This window comes from Acromyrmex echinatior, chromosome 7 (genome assembly GCF_024713525.1).
Source record: "Acromyrmex echinatior isolate Ae372 chromosome 7, ASM2471352v2, whole genome shotgun sequence".
Classification (NCBI taxonomy): Eukaryota; Metazoa; Arthropoda; class Insecta; order Hymenoptera; family Formicidae; genus Acromyrmex; species Acromyrmex echinatior.
Genome location: NC_141858.1, coordinates 9,999,650 through 10,023,861, shown reverse-complemented (window position 1 = coordinate 10,023,861; position 24,212 = coordinate 9,999,650). Strand labels below are relative to the sequence as shown.

General features: G+C 32.2%; 2 protein-coding genes across 5 annotated transcripts in view; one reads left to right on the top strand and one right to left on the bottom strand.

The window, feature by feature from the left end:
- The window catches only part of LOC105154478 (hypothetical protein), a 211,892-nt gene that overhangs the window by 15,539 nt on the left and 172,141 nt on the right, over window positions 1-24,212 (bottom strand). The window lies entirely within an intron of this gene.
- Window positions 1-24,212, top strand: part of LOC105154476 (adenylate cyclase type 5) — a 141,196-nt gene that overhangs the window by 311 nt on the left and 116,673 nt on the right. The window contains exon 1 of one of the 2 annotated variants that reach the window (XM_087407701.1): window positions 6,349-8,416. The exons of the other annotated variant lie outside the window; for it this stretch is intronic. The gene's annotated coding sequence lies outside the window, so the exon portion shown is untranslated. Of the gene's footprint in view, window positions 1-6,348; window positions 8,417-24,212 lie in introns of those variants that run through there. 2 annotated transcript variants of the gene reach the window in all.

Below are 24,212 nucleotides of genomic sequence, written 5' to 3'. Positions count from 1 at the left end.
AGCTTTTATTTTACAAAGTCCGAAATAATAAAGCACAAGTGTTTCACCTGTTTATCTTCAAAATTGCACATCTTGTATATGGTAGAATATAATTTCCATCTCTCTCTCTCTCTCTCGCAATACTTAATAATTATAAGTAAATTTCAATGCATTTTTGACAGTAAAATTAAAAAATTGAAACATTAATAAATGTAAGACACACTTTTTGAATTTTAGTCTTTTAAATGAAAAAATGAAATTTTTTTTAGTACTGTTCCATACGTTTATAGTCGCGCTATAGTTTCAAAACATTAAATATATCTATTCTATTTTAAGTTATTAATATAGCAGTATTATTTGCCTCAAAATCTTTCAATTTTCGTTATTAAAACTTCACAATTATGAATACTTATTAAATATCTTAGATAACAAATCACACACAATTTACAATAAAATAAATTTTATGTAAAGTATAATAAAATAGTTCTCTTTACTGTAGAACTAGAAATTTGGTATGCAAAAAGTATTTTAAAAGTATTAAAAAAAACTTACTTCAAAGTTTTATTTTAAATTAATTATATTACACTGAAAGAAAAGATTGGTTGCTGCAATAATTTAGATAGTATATAATTTAGATAGAAAATATGGCATAGCATTTTTATATGGCTGTAGCAGCAAATTTTCAGTTGCATTACTCTATGAAAATCATATACTAATATTGCGGATAGGCAACACAACTAAAAACTAGTTACTGCAGCCATATAAAAAAATGCTCTGCCATAAGTTACAACTTTAAGTTAACTTTTACATTATTTACTTTCTGATTGTCGAAATATAACTTTTATTGCTTTATTAAAGTTTTACAATCACAAATATTAAATACATATTGAGATGCAAATCGTGATTTTTTTAATAATATATATCATTTACATGTATCTATAAACTTGAATAAAATATTTGAAATTATGACGGTAGTAAAAATTGATACGCAAAGTTTTTATTTTAAGAAAAAAATTACATCCAAATAATTATATAGCCAATATATTAATAGCCAATAACATAAAAAATAAAACATAAAAGTATAATATAGATTACTAAACAGACGTTAATTTTCGTGCTACATGCTTTCTGCATTTAGAAGACTGTACCAGGTCTGTCGCAGAGAGGTGTAACAAGCGGCGTTGTATACGCGTGGCTACTTGCGGACCATCGATACAAATGCAAAACTGAACTTGATTAACTGGCTGAGTTAGCTTCCCTAGGTTCTGAAAACTTGTCAGGAAATGTCCGTTAGGGAATTGCGAGATCGAAGTCAAGTGATCGCGGGAGCTATGTATTCAGTCGTCCAACACGGAAACGGAAAGACCAGGAATCTGCATGCAATAGACGTTCCGAGTTCGAATCACGTATCGCGTGCAAACACTCAACTTCTGATTTTCGGTTACGACCAACATTCGCGTCTGAGAGGTGTTAATTGCAAGGAAACATTGGCGATTTTAGATTCGCGTCTTTGCGCGAGAGAAATTGCGAGAGAGAAATTTGAATGTTTCACAAACTGATTTTGGACTCTAATGCGACTCTAATGAAAATTTTTACAAAATTATCAATAATATAGTATCTAACATATAATAATATAGTATCTAAGTCTTCTTTGATTATCTGTTTGTTATCTAGATAAATTTTTTATTCATTCAAATATTGCGAAATTGATTTGTTAATCTGTTTTTATTAGTGACGTAATTATTACAATAATAGGTGTAAGAAATCTTCAAAAGAAATTAAAGCCATTTCATATACAGTGAGTAAGTAAATGTGTGTTACACAATTCTGCACTGTTAAATCCATAGAATCAAATTTAATCTAATGTTAATCGCCACTGTTCCTACTAAATATATTGTTATTTTTTACCAAAACGATAATTAAATTTGATATTATATCGTAACACTGTCAAGTATGATACTAATTATAAAATAATGAGATAAGATTGAATAGGAGCAATGGCAACTCACATTAAATTAAATTGCCTCTATAGATTTAAGTGTGTAATACAATTTACGTTTGTTTTTTATTATATTGCTCAAAATAATTACGTAAAACGCTAAAATTGCTGGAATATCAAAATATTTTGCAATATTTCTCATCATGCTTAAGATTCTTACAAAATTATTTTAATGGTCCAACGAAATTATTTTTAGATTTATATCTATATTGCTAAATTTTTAGATACTTTAGCAAAATTATTCTTTCCGTATAGACATTTTCAAAAGAAATCAGATGAGCGATTTCATATGCAATTAGTAAATGAGCGAGTGTGTTACATAACTCTATAATATAATTTATGTTTATTTTGATTTATGTGGAGGACAATTTTCAAATCCCACTTTCAAAAATTCATTTTCGAAAGAATCAAATAAAAATTTTTTTATGCTTTAGTTTCCATTTCTATGTCTAATTATAAGTCATTGTTTGTATTTTTGAATACGAGATATTATTTATGTTTAACTCCATCTAAAAAATAAAAACACAGTAGGAGATAACACATATATAGAGAAAACACAGTAGGAGATAATATACATATAGAGAAAACTAGGGCTTGTTGACATTACGTTACGTTTATGTATTTATGATGAAAGAAACAATGGAAGTTATGGCAAAATATCTCTTTTATAACATAAGCATTTTTGTCTAAGATTCATTTAAATTAAACAAGTATTATAAGAAGAAAAGAGAAAAATCTTATTTAGGAGAAGGCAAAATTATTTTTAATTATAATTAATTATGATTAATATGATAGAAAGAACCTTTCTCTATATTTTTATGCCAGGAATGGTTCTGTACAGTTTTTTGTATAAATACGAATATGCTGCATTGTAGTCAATTTGTTGATAGTTCTGTACATTCTATATAGGTTTTTTATAGTAAATATGAGCATGTTGCATTGTACTCAATTATTTAGTTTAAAATCTAAAAACAAATAATAATTAATTGTTTAAAGTCTGACAAAATTATCAAAACTGTCAAGGTGCCCCAGTTTCTCCTAATAGTACATAAAATATTATATTTATTATTATTATTATATATATATATATATAAAATATAATAAAATAATTATAATTATATATTGTAGTAACTAAATGTTTATTATATGAGTAATATTATATATATATATACACACACACACACATATATATATTATATATATATATATATAAATAATTAAATAATTAAAATAATTAAAAGTCTTGCTTTTTTATTGCGTAACAAATTAGCTAAGCTCTTTAAAATTTGCCAGTTAACGCCGCGTTAATTTTATTATTGGATTTAATTTTTGCGTGAGAGGATCAATGCGATCATGCATAAAATTGTTGATGGAAGTAATTAATAGATACTATATCGTACAAGGATTACGGTTGGTCCATCACGACGGCAATTACACCAGAATGCGTTCTACATATCGATGAGATTACTGGATTCGCTTTGGGATGAAAACCAGACTTAATCAGTTCTACATTGTACGGTGTCGATCTCATTACGAAATCTGAACGATTCACCGGAATTCCGATTACAAATCCACGTCTCACACGATCAACTTGAATTTTCCGTGGAATTCACGCATCGTTATTCATATCTCAATCCCACAACTTTTGGGGATTCATTCATTAATGAAAGTTTATCCAAAGCACTTTCGTTTTCTTTTTGTTTCGCACTCGATATGGAGCTAGCAAGAAAAACAATTTGAACAAAAAATGCAAAGTTAGTTAAACTCACGCGAAAGTTGATAAAAGTCTGCTTCGTGATAATTACTGTTATAATGTTATAAATCTAGCCATTATCCCATTATGCGGTTTATTACACACATATTTCCGGATTTAGAAACTCTGCCTGTAATGACCTACGTATTGACGTAAGTAAACTACGTAACATTAATAATTCTTCGTCAAGCAGTTTTACGTCGATATTGTAAGCGTGATATATTTTTTCACTTCAAAGGGGAGCCCCAAGAGTTATAATGAAAAGCTTAAATAAAGCATGATAAATTCTATTTCTAATTCTTATTTATGTATGCACAAAACCTGCCCTACAATTCGAAACTTTAATTTTATTTACTTTACCTTCAAGTAAATTTTTTTTCAAAATAGTTTTTTCAAGTAAATTTTTTTCAAAATAGAAAACTTTTCTCGAGTTCCTAATTATCATAATTATCACAATTATATTAGGTGTTGGAATTAATTCGTAGCGTTTTTAATGAAAGAATGTTATTTATTTCACATGAGCATTAAAAAATACATTAATGAAAGTACTTCCCATCACTTGTAAAACGCTACGAATTAATTCCAACACCTAATATAAAGAAATTTTATTTTGTTACATTATAAAATTAATTTTATTATAATTTTAAAAGTTGTTATATTTATTTAATTTTAAATATAAATAATATTCATAATTACTATTTATGATTTTATTATAAAAGAAAGATTTAATAAACAATAAATTTATTAAAAGGCAATATATTGAAAGATTATACTCATTAATATATTTTAATAAAACTTAAAATCTCTCTCTTTTTCTCTTTCGAACAGAAATATATTTACGTATATTTGGTTTTATAACTGCAGCACGATCGCCCGGAATAGCAACGCGCAAAACAATTCTCGTTGCATCTCGTTGCATTTAAGAATTTATAGTCACACTTCTAGCTTAGAGAGCTCGAGAGGTACCACTTTTATTTCTTAGCAGGATCAAGCTAAAAGAAAGGGCGAATCCCAATATTGAAATTGTCGGTAAAATGGATCTTCTAACAAAGAGTTAGCGAAACACCTTGTACATTTATCCGCTATACCCGTATTTACTCGCTGCCCTTTTTTAATTAAAACGTAGTCCGTAGTCAACTGTCTCGACTTTTGCTCCGTTCAACTCGCTATATCTGTGGCGTCTTTGTGATCCACTTTGTGGTCTCGCGCGATGTCGTCTGTCACTGGCGTTTAATACGGATATATCGGATATTATATCGAGGTCGATTGATAGGCTTCCGTTATTTGCTAACCGGACTTCGATTATCCACCAACTGTCAGCTCAATCAGCCAATTCTGTTGACCAATTCCGTTGACCAATTCCGTTGGTCACAGACAATGGCGATACCTAACGAATCGCATACACCTATCGCCAGCTATTGTAATCGTATTACACAGTGTTACATCTATTACTTCTCGTTAGATCTGAATACAATGCCAAATATAATTATATTACACAATAATAAACGTTTTATATTTATGTTGAAAACGTCTATTTAAGTCTTTGTTAAAATTTTGTGTTAAATTTTTAATATATTCGAGTGTTAATTTCACATAATGTGATTACGTTATTTAAATAATTTGTGTTAAATTGATATTCAACATTTCTTAGTGTCAAAGTAACACAGTTTAAAAAATAAATGAATAAAAATAACATAAAAATAATGTATCTCAAAATATAAATTCTAAGATCAATGAATAAAATGTATTAATTTAATATGTCATAAATATTAATTTTACTAAAAAAAATATTTTCATGATTTGTTTATAGACCGCGTCAGTATTATTCTTTTATGTTTATTTTTCTAAATACGTTACCTTCTGAAATATTCATTTTCGTTAATCTAACACATAAATTTGAGTGAATCGTTTGGAACACATGAAATGTTAAATTTAACACACATTTTCAAACGATGCATATATATTATTTTTAAATTTTATTAGATATTCATGGAATTTGTTATTATTTACTTCTCACTGTACCATTTTGTCCATTCTGCATATAAATAGATTTATCTCTTTTGTGTAGATTTAAAAGTACTGAACCAATTCACGTGATTATATTTCTTCTGAAACTCACGAAATCATATAATTTTCTCGGAACAATAATTCTTATTTTTCCTCCGTTTTTTTTCTCTCTCGCATTGCCGGTGCGCTCCAACAATTCTTTTAATATCACATTTCTTTTCCATTCACGACTCCTAAACTCGATTCTTATAAGACTTGGGCTTAAATTGCGCTATTGAAAAACGCATAACGCGGTAGTTATAAATGAAATAAAAGCCAGCTTTCCTTAGAATTCGCCTTCAATCTTAGTGATTATCCCGTCTCTGACCTACTTCTACATAAATTTAGTTATTTATTATTCGTACAATTAAACGTAAACAAATGAAGGAAAAAAAGATTTTCTTATTCTTCTTTTCATCAAGACGTTAGATGCAAGCACGGATATAGATCTTTTTATTTCTCTCTCGCAAGTCCATTGCAAAAGATATCGGGGAGTAAGCTTCTACTTACTTTAAGCGGACACACCCCCGAGAGCAGTGGATTCATTCTGCCTTCAACAGTTTACCGACATCAGTCGAAGGCCTGTCAATACTTAACATCGACAATAAATATATCGATCGATGTGTTAGGACTGGCTCCTCGAGGTCGGCGAGCGACGGAGGACTGTCTTGTGCGCGGCGCGTCGCGACGTCGACGGAGCAGCCGCGTCACGTGACGCCGGAAATCGGCGTGAAACACGGAGCCGCGCGCGCGGCATCGTCAGTCAACCTCAGTTGGCGCGCGGCATCCGTGTGAGACGTATCGTGCACGTTATGCACCGGAAGACCGGTCGATCAAACCGGTCGACGAACCCTTGACACGAACACTTTGCGAAATCGCTTACCCCATCGTTCCAAGATTGAGAGTCGAGTGATCAAGTCCCATTCTGTTGATGCTAGTCTTCGAAGAAGCGTAACGTGAACGATCATCGATCGAACAAAGTGTGATTCGTTCCTCTCGGATCGAAGTGCATCCCATGATCAAGTGATAAGAGTGAAGTCTGAAATCTACGGGGGAGAAGGAAGAAGAAGACGAAGATAAGAGTACACCGACGAGTGATCGACTCTCGGAAGAGTCCTCTTGAAGGAAAGATCTTGCGAGATCAATGGAGATGATCGCTCGATTCCTATCGGAAATTCGTACGAAAGTAACCATTTGAAGTCTCGATTAATCATAACATTCGGTCAAAGAGAAAGATTGAAGAGGAAAGTGGAAAGGAATCTGAGAAAGACGTCGACTGTAATGTAATGTTTCGAAGATCGGCAGCCATCGCGCCCTTAGGACGATAATCGTGGCATACACATCCGTGACTACACGTGTTAGGGACATTAAGGGAACGCGTGTTGCGAGCATTAAGAGCCGAGCATCGAGAACACTTCGCGAGAAAGGGAACCGAGCGCCGATAATCGAGATCGATCTCGCGTCGATTAAATTCAAAATCGGGCCAAAGGGAATGTCGGAACGGAGTCGAGTAGCTGCATCGAATTGCACGCGAGTTTCAAATTGCGTACGATATAGTCTAGAAAAATAGAACAAAAATAATCAAATAATAGAAGAGAACTGGGAGTAAAATTGTAGAATCCTGGATATATAAGAAGCAACGCTGTGAATGATCTTCAGCAGCTGGCAAATTGAATAAAAGTTTCAAAACATGATATCTCGATATTGCAAATAACATAAATTTCAAATAAAATTAAAGCGCGTAAGAACATAAAAAGGGGAAAATAGAGGGTAAATGCTGCAGAGATATGAAACGGTCTCATGTGGTTGGTATCGTTCAAATTAAAATTTCCAGTTATGTGTTAGACGTTATTTAATTCCGTGAAAAAACAAATGGAAACTGGAAGATCCTGAAAACGGTTGATAATTTCAAGAGTACTTCTCGAGATAGTATTATCCTCAAGTTCGTACATGTGAACCGTTCCTTCGCAAACGGTGTTCCCTTCGGTGTTCCCGAGATTATCGACCAAAAGTATTTCTGCTTCTTTTGAGAAATTTATAATAACAATACTCGCGGGAGAAAAGAGCGAGGCACCGCTTCTTCACTGCTTTCGTGGGATTTATAAGTAAGGAGAACGCTAAATGTAGCAGTAATAAGCGGAAAGATAAAAAAAACATTTAATCCTGGTCGGAGGAAAACCATTTCGCGAAGAAATAATTTCTTTTCTGATATCGCACACACTGAATTTGTTGCATCTCGCTGGATCGCGATCCGGATGATCTTCAACTAAGGACGATCCGGTCAACGACGAGCTTCGAGAACCCGACTTATAATTCGACGCTCTTAAATGCCACTATCTCGACGCGTGCATCAACGTTGCACTCAAAATCCTTCTGTCCGAGACACTTGGCACGCAACGCTTCAACACTTGAGAGATAAAGACGACGATTTTTGCGCGCCGCTTCGCGTTTGCGGATTCGAGGGAGCCTGCTATCAGTTGCTGTGCTTGAAAAAGCTCAACGCGTCTCGTAAAGAGCCGATTCGCGATAATCGTGAGATGTTGCGAGAAGAATCTGAAGACTGAGAAAAAAAGAATCAGAAAAGCACAGAATATCCTATAATGATGGAAGACGCATTAATGTTCAGCGCATGATGCCAGGTGAGCGTCTTTTCATGTTTTTCATATCGAAAATTGTTGGAATTACAGAAAATAAAATGTGAAAAAATTTTTTCAGATATAACGTACATAAAAAAGGAGATAAAAATTTTTTTGAAATGCAACGCGCATGAAAAAATATAAAAAATAATATATATATATATATACAATAAAAAAATACATAGAAAATATATTACGCGTGTATGGTTTTAGAGTTGATTTTTTTGTTCAATGGAATTTCAATCTGTCGTAGCGTTTACTTCTCGAAATCGAATAATCTTATAGTTAATATTACATCGAATAATTCTTCATGTCAAAATTATTCAGAACAGAGTGATTTGTCTTTTCGGACAAGAATTTGTTATTACTGCAAGAAGAATATTGAATTTCTGGGCTTGAATTTTTCGTTACGCAACGATGATTTTCAATTATTTTTATGCAATCCGCCGATCCTGACGAGAGTCAGTGACGTTAGTGTACGTTTGTCACTTTATCGTGAAGGCAAAGGCGCGCAGGGTGCTGAATTCCATTAAAGTTTCCATTACTTCCAGAACTTACGACGAGAATGAAAACTGTGTTTCACCCCGAGAGTAACGGTAGATAGTCCGTGCTTGCATTATAAAGTATTTAATGATCCGATATCGTACTTCTTATATCACAAAAACGCACTGACTCGGAAGTGTTAAAAAAAATTGAAAAATGTAGAAAGTGGCATTCAATTAAGAAAATAATTAAGGGATTAATTCCATCGCTCAATAATCGATACGTAAAATTGTAGATAATTCTACGAATCCTGAATAAATTTATTTCATTACTCGAGCATTAAAATTGTTCTATTATTTCCGACTTTTCTGAATTTTCAAATCTACGCAAGATTAAATAAGATAGTAAGACATTTTCTCGTTAAATTGATGATAATCGAATGAATTAATAATAGAAACTATGACATATGCAAACGTGTCAAGATTGAACGTCGAAGCGAAATAAAAATGCGCGAGTTTTATCATCAATTAGTATATCGAGCTTGCTAATCATGTTCGCGAAGATACACGAAAGTCCATGAACGCGCAGTGACGAACGACGGCAGTAAAGCAGATTTCTCGCTGATAGTCTTACAAAGAAACAATTTATCTTACAATAACTGGACTGTTTATTACAACACAGCAATTGTGTCTGAAGTTGCTTTGCTCGTCTCGAGAGTAAAGAGATGTAATGTGCAATTTTTAAAACAGATAGATTATTTTAAGATAGATTAAGGTATCTGAATCGAATAAGACCCAGCACTGAATAAGGCTCACTTTTAAATTTATGATTTAAAAACGCGCTTTACGCGGAAAAAATATATTTAAAAAGATGTGTAGGAAGTGGATATAAAGGAATCAGAGAATTAAAGTCGACAGTAACACGTTTGTTTAATGCAACAAAAATCTTATAACGAAGTGCATGTATGAGCCACTTTTATAACAATTACTGCAAAGTTTACCAAGTAAATACTATTCTAGCTTACTATAATATATTATAATATTATTTTTAACTCCTAGCTATGAAAAAATAACAAATAATTCGAGTTTTTTAAATAAATATATTTTCTTAGAAATAATGAACTCTTATTAAATAAGGCCCATTTATATGATTATTATATATATTGTTATTTATTTGTTATTTGTGAGGTGCTTACGCAAAGGATAACAATTTTCAATACTGCTAACTTTTAAGAAGTTAAAATTGTATTCAAACTGCTACAAATTACTAAAGATCAAAAGAATAATTATAAAATAAATTAAAGATAATGATGTTTAAGAGTAAAGTAAATCCTAAAGGATTTCCTGTTTATTATTAACAGTTAATTTTAAAACGGATTTAAATAATGTTTAGTTTCTTTGTTACTTTTATTTTATTTTGATCCGGATTTTATATTGATATAATAAGATCTAATATACAGATTTCTATTATTATAAGTAGACTGCTAACTTCGCCTCCGTGTTTGAAGACAGTTTGGGCAGCGTCATATTTCAGTTCCCTCACTCACACATGTATAAATTACATGGATAATCACTGCGTAAGTCAAAATTAAAATTTACAGGACTTATATTCAGGATCTATTTACAGGATCTATATTCATATTACTTTCTATTTTATATCGACTTTTGCAGTTTATCACACTACAAATTATCATTTTTTGTATTTTTGTTTTTCAGAATATAATAGAATGAAAGGCCACCATGAATTTGACATTTATAATAATTTCTGTTATGACTAAAATAGTGTTTTCACATAAATTCACGCGATATTCACCGACAGGGCGCATACATACGCATATGGGAAACAAAGACAGCTTGGAATCAGGTTCATCTCTTTCTATCGCATCGAGTCAACAGTCTATTCATATAAGTCTGTGGTCTAATTTCAAAGTTTAAGAAAAAAATGTTTTTTTTTATTTATATACAAATGTTCTATATAAAACATATGTTTTATTTTTGTAAATGAGTGAAAAAAAATTTTATTCTCACTTTATTTCAATATTTTAATATATCAAATAAATAGAATTTAAAAAATAAAATAAATTAGATGAACCTTATTTGGCTCAAGTACATTCCTGATATCTTATAATTTGATTTTGCATTAATTTGATCTTATTATATCTATTATAAATCATATAGCAGTTTTAGATATTTGCATTTAAATTTGAATTCCTATTTTTCGCCGGAATATTTCGTTAGCGCATTATAAAACGTTCAGTTTAATTTAATAGACAATTAAAATCTCCAAACTGGAAACTTTTTCTTATTAAAAAATTTATGATGTTTAACTCATTTTAAATGCGTAAAAATATGAGAGCAAAACGCGACTTCGCAGTATGCTGTAAAATTAAATAATTATCGCATATTAAAAGCTCACTGTTTGTTGAATTTGATTGTTATGCTCTTATTTTTCGAAAACCTAGGTTTCATTAGATCTCGCCACAAAAATTCAATTTCCTGTCAAATCGGGAAAATTAAATTTTCCTATATATAGGGATGTGCCTGTACGCGCAAAACGAAATATCAGACTACGTTAGCAATCCAAACTTCTTCTCGAACGCGATACGGAATTTCGACGTCGAGAATCGAGGCGACGATCGTGTCGGAAGTGGTCCTTCGCTACCGTGTCGCTAACTTCCTTCTATCGCGTGTATCAGGATCGTGTCACCCGATCCTGTCATCAGACGTTACTTCTTCGAGACGGAATATCGAGTTGGAGCTTGGAACTGATCTCTCGGGCTCTGGTCACTTGGACCAATTGCGATTCGACATGCTGACATAGTTACGCGGTGCCTTGAAACGCAAAAATTGCATTGTGAATTCGGCTACATTGTTTACGCAATTTTCCAACGTGAAACAGCGTAATTATTTTTCAACGAACGCTATTGTTTTAACTTTATTACTTGCAGCACGGTTATTAATTCCTCCCAATTTCACAGCTCGAACTAAAGGCTCTTAAAGAACTGAAAGAAAATAATCTCCAGCCTTGATGAATATTTATTGGATATTTGCGAGCAAACTTGACTTTATCATCATACACACCGTGCTTTCGCCCGATTACGTCCGAACCGCGCGTGTGTAATTAATTAATATTAATTGCAATATCGGAACATTCGCGGTGCGCCACGCCGGAGGTTGGTTGGCTCGGATTTATTTCTAACATATCGATAATGCGGTACGTCCGCACTCACGCTGTTTCGTTGTATCTTCCTCTTCGTGGGGCAGATTACATTACCGCTAACCGAATTCTGAGCAGTATGAGAGCACACAATTCGGAATGGAGCTCGAGATTGAGTGCGGAACTCCATCTTGGTCATTTTCGCCTTCTACATTGTCAGGTATTTGCGCGCGCATGATTTAATGCCCTGTTTCGTTGCCGCCTTCTTGGCAAACGCTTCAACCCCCCGATATTTGTTCTCATAATATTTTCCTCTCGTGCATTAAATTTATTTAATTTCCACGCACGTGCGTGTACACACACCATACACACACACATACACACGATATTCATGACGGTAATATCAATATATCCTATACTTGTTTTACGCACCTCGATCATTGCACGTGCATTATTGATAATCTTCATGTGAAAATGCAATTTTAATCATCGCCCCTAATTGAATCCTGGTTTGTTATTACAGGCAAACTCTGTAAGATAATAATACAGGCGGACTGGAAGTTTCCACTTTACAATAATTCAAGCTCCGGCATTCGTAGTTATATCGTTGTTATATTCTATTATAAACTATCACCGTTAAACGTATTATCGCATTTGTTGTAACACGCTATTATTGCAAACACAGATTATTGTAACTGAACTATATATCGGAATTTATTACTGTAGATCTTTGTTTTAAAATCGATGACGCGATAACACTTTGTCTAGTATAATTCTATTGTAATGTTCACTCCAATGTAGCTTTCCATAAACAATCAAGGTTCAATTATAAAATAGTGTACAAAGTAAGTACACACATAGTTGGAACTCTGATTATTAAATTGATAATTATCCTTCCGACATGTTATTAGTTTCCTATTAGTAACAACTTAATGTAACGGTAAGTTAAGTAACAGTCTAGTTAAGTTTTAATTGGGGAAATCTATACAATATTGTTAATTGAGTATAAAAAGCAAAATAATTATACATACGTATATTAATACATTCATTACTAACCAAAGTCAACATCAATTTGTTATAATATATAATTTTATTACATATTATATCCCAATTAATATATATTTCGTTGGTATGATTAAATCTTAAATGACGCAAATTAAAAAATAAGTTATACATACAAAGTCAAATCGATAAGTTAATATGAATAAAGAAGGATCTATGATCCTTTTATGAATGTCAATAATGAAAATGTCAACTTAACTGATAAAAACTTTTGCAAAACAACAATTCCTTATGAATTATGCAATAACTCACTGTCAAGTACGCTCCTATAATTATAATGCAAGTCGATTTAGCGCACATAGTTTTTCACGATAAATATCGCCCATTGTGAATTTGTCAGTAGTATAGTCAGGCCTTGATCGGACGAGGCTACGCGCGCTGGCCATGAGGGTACCTGCTTTCGCAATCGTTGAACGAACGTTTAAGCGCGACGCGAAGATAAAAGGAACATTAAAATCGAATCGATAAAAGAGAACGATGGCCTCGGTTCGTGACTTGTCAAATCGAGCTGAAGAAGACGTCTGAGTAATGCGATCGTGTCAGTTCGATATATACCGACAATACCAATACATACTTGTTTCTAATGTCGTATGCAGATTACTTATTCAATAGTAGGATATATCGCGAGATGCCGACGATATTTCGAATATCGTCGACATTACTTTGTTTGCAAATCATGATAGAAACGAATTTTTACGTTGCAGGTAATTGTTAAAATATTAGCTTCACTCCTTTTCAACACAAAACTGCGTCAAAACATAAACCTGTATTTTGTTTCAAAGAGAAAATAAAACACCTACTACAATTTTATCCGATATAGTGCGATTTTTTTACTCAATGTTTCACGTGGTCATTTGATATGAAAATTCCATAGATGAACACTCATATTATAATATCTTATTTCAGTTTGAAAAAAATATATATGTATTAATATATAGAATGTCTGATAATTGTTCTGACAAAGTTCGTGAACATGTAGAGCGGACTAAACTGAGACGGAAAATCCTCTACTATTTTGCAATTTTCGCAATATTTAACAAGATAATAATTGCTAAAAATTGCCAAAAATTAGTTTTCAATAATTTTTTATTCAAATACTATCAACTTTACAGAAAAACTACAAGAGACAAAAATTGTTTATTTTCTTCTCATAGAGCTCTAAGAATTTTTTTGGAATTTTTTCAGAATTTTTTAATACAATATTTTCTCCTGTTAAAAATAAGAAAAATACTAAAATGTTAGAAAAAAATTCTGAAAAAATTTGTTAAGTTCTATGAGAAGAAAATAAATAATTTTCGTCTTTTGCAGTTCTTCTGAAAAATTGATAGTATTTGAGTAAAAAATTATTGAAGATCAATTTTCGACAATTTTTAGCAATTAATATCTTGTTAACTATTGCGAAAATTGCAAAATGGTAGAGGTACTTCCCATCTCAATTTAATCTGCTCTACATGTCCACAAAGTCAGAAAAATTATTAGACATCCTGTATACTCTGCATTGAAAGAAAAGATTGGTTGCTGCAATTAAAAATACTATGCCATATTCAGTCAATCTTTTCTTTCAATGTGGTAAAAATTTCATGCATTTTTTTTTGAGCAGTTACTAAACAGACAGTTTATAAATTTCTGTCTAGTAACTGAAAAGTAGAAGTATTTAGGATCCTAATCAAGATGTAATTGAAAACAAAAAAGCAGGATAAGTGAATAATGGACAATGTATAGACTGCACAGTACTTTAAAGATGATTCGAGGAGCGCACTATTAGTGCCATTTGTGTAATACTATTTTTGTCTCACGTCTAATAGACGACAAACGAGAATGACACAAATAGCACTAATAACGAATAGCATTCTCCCCGAATGTGGCCTAACTAAATTTTAAAATAATTTATTAATACTAGACAATAACTGGGCGTGTCTATACAACTTGCATATATTTTTATTAGAGAAATTGCTTCATCCACGAATAAAACTCTATTAAGACACAATATTGCTGCAACTAATGAAAATATAGTAATACTAGATAATAACTAAATGGATCTAAGAAAATTGTATATATTTCTACTAAATACTACTTGGAATGCATTTGGAAAGTCGCTATTAACGTTATTTATACTATTCTATCTTTATTAGACATAAAACAAAGATAGAATGACATAAATAGCGCTAATAGCGCCTCCCTCGAATGTAATTGATAATAAATGAAATGACAAAACGACAATGTTCCTGTTTTATGAAACCGTAAATGAACATTCGAATGCAGTAAAAGGCACAGAAGGTAACTGAATAATACAAATTGCTAATTATTTCATCGTTTTAACAAAACAATGAGCGTTCCCGGTGGACATTATGACACTTCAGTGGCATATCGGCATTTTCTTGCGATTTTGTCGCTATTCAACAATGTGCAAAAATACCACCAATTCTGTCGGGTTAACCGACATGTCCGTATTGAGAGAAAATCGCGACCTGCTGCAAACGTTAATTAATCGTAGTTTCGCCCGATTGAATTTCACAACGAGATAGCGACAGGCGCAAACGCGTTGCCACCGATATAATTAAATATCGTTATCGGTTTATCACCATCGTGGAGCGTAGTTCAGGTATCTTGCATTACGTTAATTGAGCTCGCGTTCGCCAAGTGAAGATATTCTTGGGCGGTAATAGCGCCATCGATGATTCCTTCGCGAAATTTCGTTCGATAAATCTATGTAACGCATTACGGTCTAAGTAGCGCATACCACCCGTTACTAAACGGGGCGTAAAACGCTAAGCAACCTCGCGATCGAAAACACGATAATGGCTTGAAGCTGGCTCGTTAATCTTCCTTAGAGCGGACAACCTTATCGCGTATCGACTTCCGCGTTTAAAGAATAGTCACGTCTACCTAAACGAGGGATGGAAGTGTGCGCGATGTAGGCACACTCGCGCTGTTTGACAGCCATCGAGATTCCGCATGCCAGATACCAGCGTCCGGCCGCTGCGTGTTTGCACTACGTGTGTGATTTCAGATCGGAACACTACAATTAATCCTAGAATACGTAATGTATGTCAAACCTGCTATATTTACTTTACTGTATAGTATGTGTGTATATATATATATATATATATATATATATATATATATCTACAGTGTAGCTATATATCCAATGGAATAGGATTATTTAATTGAGACTGAGAGATTATTAAAATTAATATAATTGCAATGCATAAATATTATATATTAAAACAAACTATAGAAATCAAAGCTTTAAACGATCTAACTGGATCTTAAATGCTTGTATGATTTTTGTGTGAATTTATAATATATACTATGTATGTAGTCAGAAACGCGCGAAATGATTTTTCGATCGGTACCGCAGTAATATTAAGGCTTTAATTTCTATAGTTTGTATTATCACACATATACGGTTCTATAATATATTATATTATTATATATTAATCAATTAATATATGTAATTCTCTTTAAACTATTACTTTAAAAAAGCCGGCAAATTTTTTCCGTAAAGAGTTAGATAATAAATATTTTAGACTTTTGCAGGCTAAGAGAAAAAATAAAAGTTTTTATACACATTTATATTTATGGCGAACAAGACAGAATTTTTTTATTTACAAAATTCAGAATATAATAATAATATATAATACGGGCTGTAGTTTGCCAACTACTGTTCGAAAATTGAATCTGGATGTTTATTTTCACTCTGAAATACTTCTTTCGCAGAGACTACGTATCGAGACTTACGTGATCGAGTCTTTTGAGTAGTGATTTTAATTTTCCCTATTTTTCTTTCTTATCGAAAAAATTAATTTTCTATGTCCAAGGAATGGCTATGTTTCACCCTCTGGGGGTTCGTTCAATAAACAGGATCGGGGTGGCAAACACGAATCAAGATGAGGAGATCACGCATGTTGTGCCATCCTGCACTATATTAGTGTACGTTGGATGGAACCCTCATCGGATCCGTATATATCGGCAAACAAATAGACAGAGCATGAGGCGTAATAATTCTCTTATCGCCGATCATCGCATAATCGTTCTTGCGTGACTCGTTTGAATCGCTTAGGTAATCCAGACTTCGCCCGAAACGTTTCGTACACGCACGAATGTTTCTTTTAATTCTATGCAAAGTTTTTTTAATCGCGAAGGATGCATTAGTAGTGTACGGAAATAATAAGTTTGTTGAAATATCTAAATATTTATATAGATATAAAATTGTTAATTATTTCACTTTAATAAAACAAGCTAAATAATTAAATATAGATATAAAAACAATTTTATTTCAAGTTGAAGTAAGTACTGATTGCTGGCTCACTTGACGCCTCAATAAAAACTTTCTAAGATCACAGAAGAAGATTATAGAAATAGCATTCAAAATATGTATCTCGTATTGATGATGGCACAAAAGTTGCCGAAACATCTCTTATTAATGAACTATTCAAAGAGTATATTATAATTTATTAAAAAAAAATTTAGCGTACTGATAACTGCAATGATTTTTTTATTGCCCATTTTTCAATCACCTTTTTTGTTTGAAAATAATTTTATTCAACCACCAAAATAATTACATAGGAATATCAAGCGTGATGAGGAATGCTGCAAAAAGTTTTGACATTTTAGCTAGTTTAGAGTGTCCTACATTGGATATAATTATTATATCCTATAATTATTTTATACTATAATTATTTTGATGATGATGAAGTTATTTTCGCATCCGTATCTAGCTAAATTTTTAGATGCTTCAGCAAAACTGTCTTTACCGTGTGAAATAAGTTCGTATTCACAATCTGAATCGCACTTTATTGATAAATGAGCGCATTTATTTCTGAGATTCTACAGAGGGATAAAGCAGATAATAAAGAAAAATACCTTATCTTTTTAAATTAATATTAATCTGCAAAAATTTATATTAAAATTCTTTAATTTATGTAGGAGCAACATAATTAATTGCAAGGTATAATTAATGAATATCTTCGCAATTTAAATTCAATTTCAGTATTAACAAAAAAGTAAGAAGTGTAAAAATGAGGACAATTTAAAAATGAGATATAAAATATAGGCTAAATTTCAAGAATGTTTCCTGAAATTTAGGAATAATAATTCTAATAAATAAAAATTACAAACTGATCAAAATACAGTTATTACATAAATAGTTTATTGTACAATGGCACATAGAAAATAAAATAATATTATTGCGCACAATAGGCAACGACACGTAGTTAAACTATTATTAAATTTTTTATAAAAAATAAAAATAATATATTCCATAATTTCTATTCTTAAAGTATTTCATATTATCTGCACATCTTGATACGACAAACAAAATCTTCTCAATAAAGAAGAGTCAAGAATCACAAGTAAATAGCATAACACTATTCATGCAACATTATTGAAAGTGTTTATGGAATATAAATATTAAAGGATTTACGTTGAGCTTGTAGGGACACGGTTGAGATAATACTGTAGTATCTCCAGAAACAATAAAAATAAATGTATGTATTAAAGCAAATCGTTGTTGTATCGTGTTCGTTTTATTACAACACATACGAAATAATTACGAAAACTCCGTAGTAATTGCTACCAGAGAATGCAGTGTTTTATTTAAAAAAATAAGCTTCTATTCCATATTACAGTACTTCTATTCCATATTATTTGTTTTTATTTTATATGTAAATTACATGCTAAAGGCATATTTATCAATGAAACTGAGGCTGAAATGAATACAGACCATGTAATGTATAATGCAGAAGAGGTGAAAATTGTGTACTCAATAAACAAAATTATGTTCGAAATTAAAAACAGTATACAAACAACAACACCGTTAAATTTAGGCGAAATTAGTAGCGCTATGCAGCTAATCTATCTGCGCTTTATTAAGCTTAATTAAATTTTAACTAAGTAACTGTTTATCATTTAAAAAAATATTTAATTTTTTTACTAAGCTGCGCTGTAGACCATAGCGCGCTTGTTTATCAAATATAATTTTCATTAAATTTTTACGAATTAACTTAATGATAAAATATTATGAAAAATACGCAGGCGACTAAATTAACAGATCATTCCATTAATTCACATTATTTTCTGTAAAATATGACAACGCAAAAGGGATCGCACTTCAATTGCATTCATATCAATTAAATACAAAATTATGCGAAGGTACGAATGACATTATTTCGCGCATCAATCTCCAATGGACCTCGTCACACAATTTTCGTACGAATGCGATTGCAAATCATGATCCGACCTTCCGTGTCAATTAATTAGCTAATTATGATGTGGAGATCGAGACTTTAATTAGCATTATACAATGCCGCAATCAAGTACGCGTAAAATAATATATATATATATATATATATATATATATATATATATGACACGTAGTACACGTAATGTATATCGCCTAATAAATCACCGTGTCGTAAAACCGATGACGTTCGGTGCATCGTAAAACACGCTCCGGTCTTGCATCCTGTTGCATTTCATCGTTAATTTATTTACCATAAAAAAAAATGTTTTTTCGATGCAACCATCCATTTCACCGTCAAATTTCCATTATAAAAATGCGTCGTGCAGCATAGTAAATTACATTTACATTTGTTACATTAGTTACATCCCATCGCGAGTTTAATTTCGGCATCAACTATTTTCACGTCTTTTTTAAATTTAGCTTTTAATTCTTTTTGTGTGAAGATAAATCTGATTCTGATAAAATAGGAACTATGCTCAGAATTTATATCAATTTACTTCTTAAACTGAATTTTTGTCTTACAATTAATCGTCCAGTGATATTTAATTTTATCGTTTCAAAAATAGATTCTCTTTTCACTACTTTATAAAATTTCACTCAAATCTTTACTACATTCAGGAGTTCATCGCGTTGAACATTTATGATATTAGTGTCACTGATATGATGGTGAAAACTGCACCACTGACTTGCTCTCTAAATTCAGTTCATATTCGTCTTCGCGTCGTCGTCAAGAATATACTAGATTTAGTACTTAAATAATAGAATTTTGAAGATATTTTAGCAGAAGTAGGTCGCGCTAATATATATCTGAATCTTCTTTTAGATTTTGTAATATTCATTTTTCTGTTACTTTTTCTAGTAAATTATTCGGTTATCTGCACGCTCAGCGAATTTCTGACGTGAACACAATATTGTACAGTAAATGAAGATATACAAAAGAATATAAGATTTTCCCTAGTCGCGTCTTCTCACATTTCACTTGTATGAAACAGTATAGGCAAACCGTCTTAGGTAAATAAAGGTGCTCCGAGAGCCATAAAGCCATTATGTCATTATTTATAACGTTTAAACACGGAGTACGAGTTATTGGGATGGAACGTGATAGATGAATACACAAGAAATAATTACTATATTCCGTAAGAGCGAAACTCCCTCTTATCCTCGACCGACGACCTTGCTGGCATTAATCACCGCTTGTCTTGACCTCTCGATTTCCATACCAATCGCGAAAAATGAGCGTTATCGAAGCGACGCGTGGCAATCGACAGCCCCATTAAAACGCTTGTTCCTTTTTTGCTCCCTTTTTTCCCTCTAAAGCTGCCGTTGCGGAACGGATCGAGTGATATCCGCGCGAGCAATCAGACGGAACGAGTGATTTCTGCGGGCTGCGCGATTCCGATTTATCGACCAACAAATCACACGTCGACGCTCGCCGCAATTACAGTCGAGTGAGGTTGAAATTTTTGCAAGTCGGTCGGTCGACTTTGCAATAGCAAAAGCGAGATTAAAATAGCGTCGCGTGAGCAAGCCGGCGTCGGAAAGACGGCAAGCCCCGGGGCTCAGTTTCAGTTAATTCTACGTAGATAATTCGTCTGTTGCATGTCCCGAGTGCACCCGCGTGCTACTGTTATGCAAGCTGCAAATTTCGATCGCAGATTATTATTTAAATTATTACGTGTAATAATGTTCGGCTTATTTTATCGAAAGATAAAGGATCACCTGGAAAGTTCTTGAACTTCTCATTAAAAAGTAATCAATTAAAAATTTCTTCGAATTATTCAATGACGATTATTATTGTAATATGTGGGGGGAAAAAAAACAAGAACATATATGATATCTTTTACTGAGGAAAAATAATTTTAACGAAAAAAATAATTTTTACTGAAAGATAAGGGGCCATCCGGTAAGTCCTTCAACTTCTCATTAAAAAAGTAATCAATTGAAAATCTCTTCATATCTCATTCAGTGACAATTATTACTTCAGCATATGGAAAAAAAAGGAAATATATGATATTTTTTACCGAGGATAAGTAATTTTAAACTGAGGAAAAATAATTTTTACTGAGGCAAAGTCAATAACTAATTCTACTCAATAATTCGAATATGTACTATGCACAGATGTTTCCTTTTTTTTTTTATAATATTAATGACTATTTTCCACGAAACCATTTGAAAATGAATTTAATTAACATGTATACAGCACACATTGATACAAGCATTGGGAACATAACGAGAACGTTCATTTCGATTAATCAAGCCCCAATTATTAATAACGCCTCATCCGGCGCGGTTCTCTCGCACCGGTTGATCCCGAATAAGGTCACGAGAACGGAATACGAAATAAAGAGCCCTCTTCTCTCTTTATTATCCGATCGTGTGTGTGTGCGTGTGTGTGCGTCCGCAGGTATATGTACGTGTTGCGCGCGATAAGCTCGCTCACTCTCGATTGGCCGATTACCTAGTGGTCTCGCATGTGCAATGGGCCTTAAACTCGCGATCTCGTGTACGACAAAAGCGTATCGTGGGTTCTCGACCGCGTCGACCGCGCTAGAAAGGCGGGAACCCGTATCTTCGGGTCGTATTTAGTGGCGTTAAGTGCAATGCTCTCCAGCAAATTCTAAAACCCCGAGAATCCGAGTTGAACAACCTTCGTTGTGTTTCATACAATAGCCCGCTTTTCGGTGTACTCAGAGAAAGAATGTTCAACTTGTTTTCTACTTTTTTATTCCGTATAATCATAAGTTTAAAGGTCACTTTTAATGATCTGTCAGTGATAATTCAGAAATCAAGATAGAATTTTATTCTAAATTTTATGCTGCATAATATAAATTATTAAATGCTAGGTATATAAAATTATATGAACAAAATTTTATTTATTTTTATTAAATGGTATACAAAATAGGGAAAAATTTCTATTTAAATATTAATTCTGTTGAACTTCATTAAATGTTAAATATTAACATAAATTTTGAAAAAATTAGACATGTAGGGGAAGCCCGGGTAAAATGGACGTCCTGAATAAAGCGAATATCTTTTATTTTCACTTATCTATCTGAGATGCGCTATGAGTCTCTAGCAGTTGAAGGAATGACCGAGCAGCGACGCTTTGAAAGTACGAAACGACATATGATTGCATTCGTTTGTGTTTAATAAAAACATATAGAAAATTAAGTGTTTTCTTGCGATTTTTCCTTAGGTACGTAGCTTAATTATTATCTGTAATTCCTATTATTATCTTAATTTCCTTAATCAGTGGGAATGATTTTTTATAAGAATTCTGTGTCTTTAAACGTGAATTCAAGGTTAAAATTTTTCACTTGTTTCAATTTATTCTAATCTCTCCAAATTCACACCAGGTAGGTCCTTTGAGCAAAGTGGATGGGGGCAAAGAGGATGATCCATCCTCCTTACTATGATTATAATAAAAATATTGGGAATACGGAGGGACAGACGATCTTTCGAGCGTACGAAAGACACGTATTTGTTTACATCTTTGTTTATTTTTTGCCACATGTAGTATGATAATTTGTTTATGACTGATCCAGTGCAGTCATTGCACCAAATGGGCTCATGAAAGCTGCACTACAGAGGATTTGGTAGCTACTTTTGTGATGATTGCCAAGACTGATTTTAATTTTTTAAATTTCATTTGCATTGCTCGAACGATCCATTCGCTTTATCCAAGAGGATCGGATGGTTTCTCTTTTTTTACTAAAACGTCATATTAATGTTCAAGTTTTTTTTTATTTTTTTTTATTTTATTTCAAAATTAAGTCCTTTAAGAGATTTATGAGAATAAAAATGGTTTCTGATCTCAATTTTAATTGTGTCATTTTTTCTTCTCAACCTTAACATGTCCGCGCTACCCGGACTTTCCCTACCTACATATTAAAATTAATATTAAAGTAGTATACCTCATGATACGTCAAAATACATAGTGGTCTTTAAATTTGACGCGACTTATAAATCGTTTGAGAAAAAGTGAGTGTTTATTTTTATAATTTAACTTTACCTAAAAAAATATTATGCCTCTTCAAGTAATCAAGTTTTCAGAGCTAAGAAAAATACATCAATTTCTATCATTTTATGCAAATAAAAAATACACTGCTAATCTATCTATTAGGTATACAAGTAATCCACTAGTTTAATTATGAAAGTAGTCCCTATTATTTTTCAACATTTTCTTCCATCTTTTAAACAAGTTAAAGATACCGACTTGACAGAAAAATTTATTATATTTTTTCTTCCGCACTTCTAAATTTGTTATTGGACGAAGCGTGTTGCATTGACCGGAACAAATGATAAAATCTAAAAGCGCTATGTGTACTGAGTACGCCAAGTGTGGTAAAATATCTCAACCAAGTTGCAATAGTGTGTCTTTGACCAATTTCACTACATGAGATCGAGCCTCATAGCCACGTCTCATGTAGTCAAAGACACACTATTGCAACTTGGCCAGGATATTTTATCACACCCGATGTACTCGCTAGACATAGCGTCTTTAAATTTTATCATTTATTCCAGTCGATGCACGCTTCTGATAAGAAATTTAGAAATGTCCAAGAAATAAGAAACGATGAAAGTAATTCCCTTGATGAAAGTAATCCCTCTTGATAAATTAATCGCAAGAAAAACTAGGTTTTCAAATCGGAATCAATAATTTGCTTGAAAGGTGAAGAAAAGTATAAAAAAAAATTAATTTCATAATTAAACTATGTCGGTATATTTTGAAAATAAATATTGAATTTGATAAAAAATAGTGAATTATTTATTTGTATACCTAACAAGTGTACATTTAAAACGAATTTCGTATGCTCGAGAGTCGCATGTGGAAATATCCTGGACCTTCCAGTT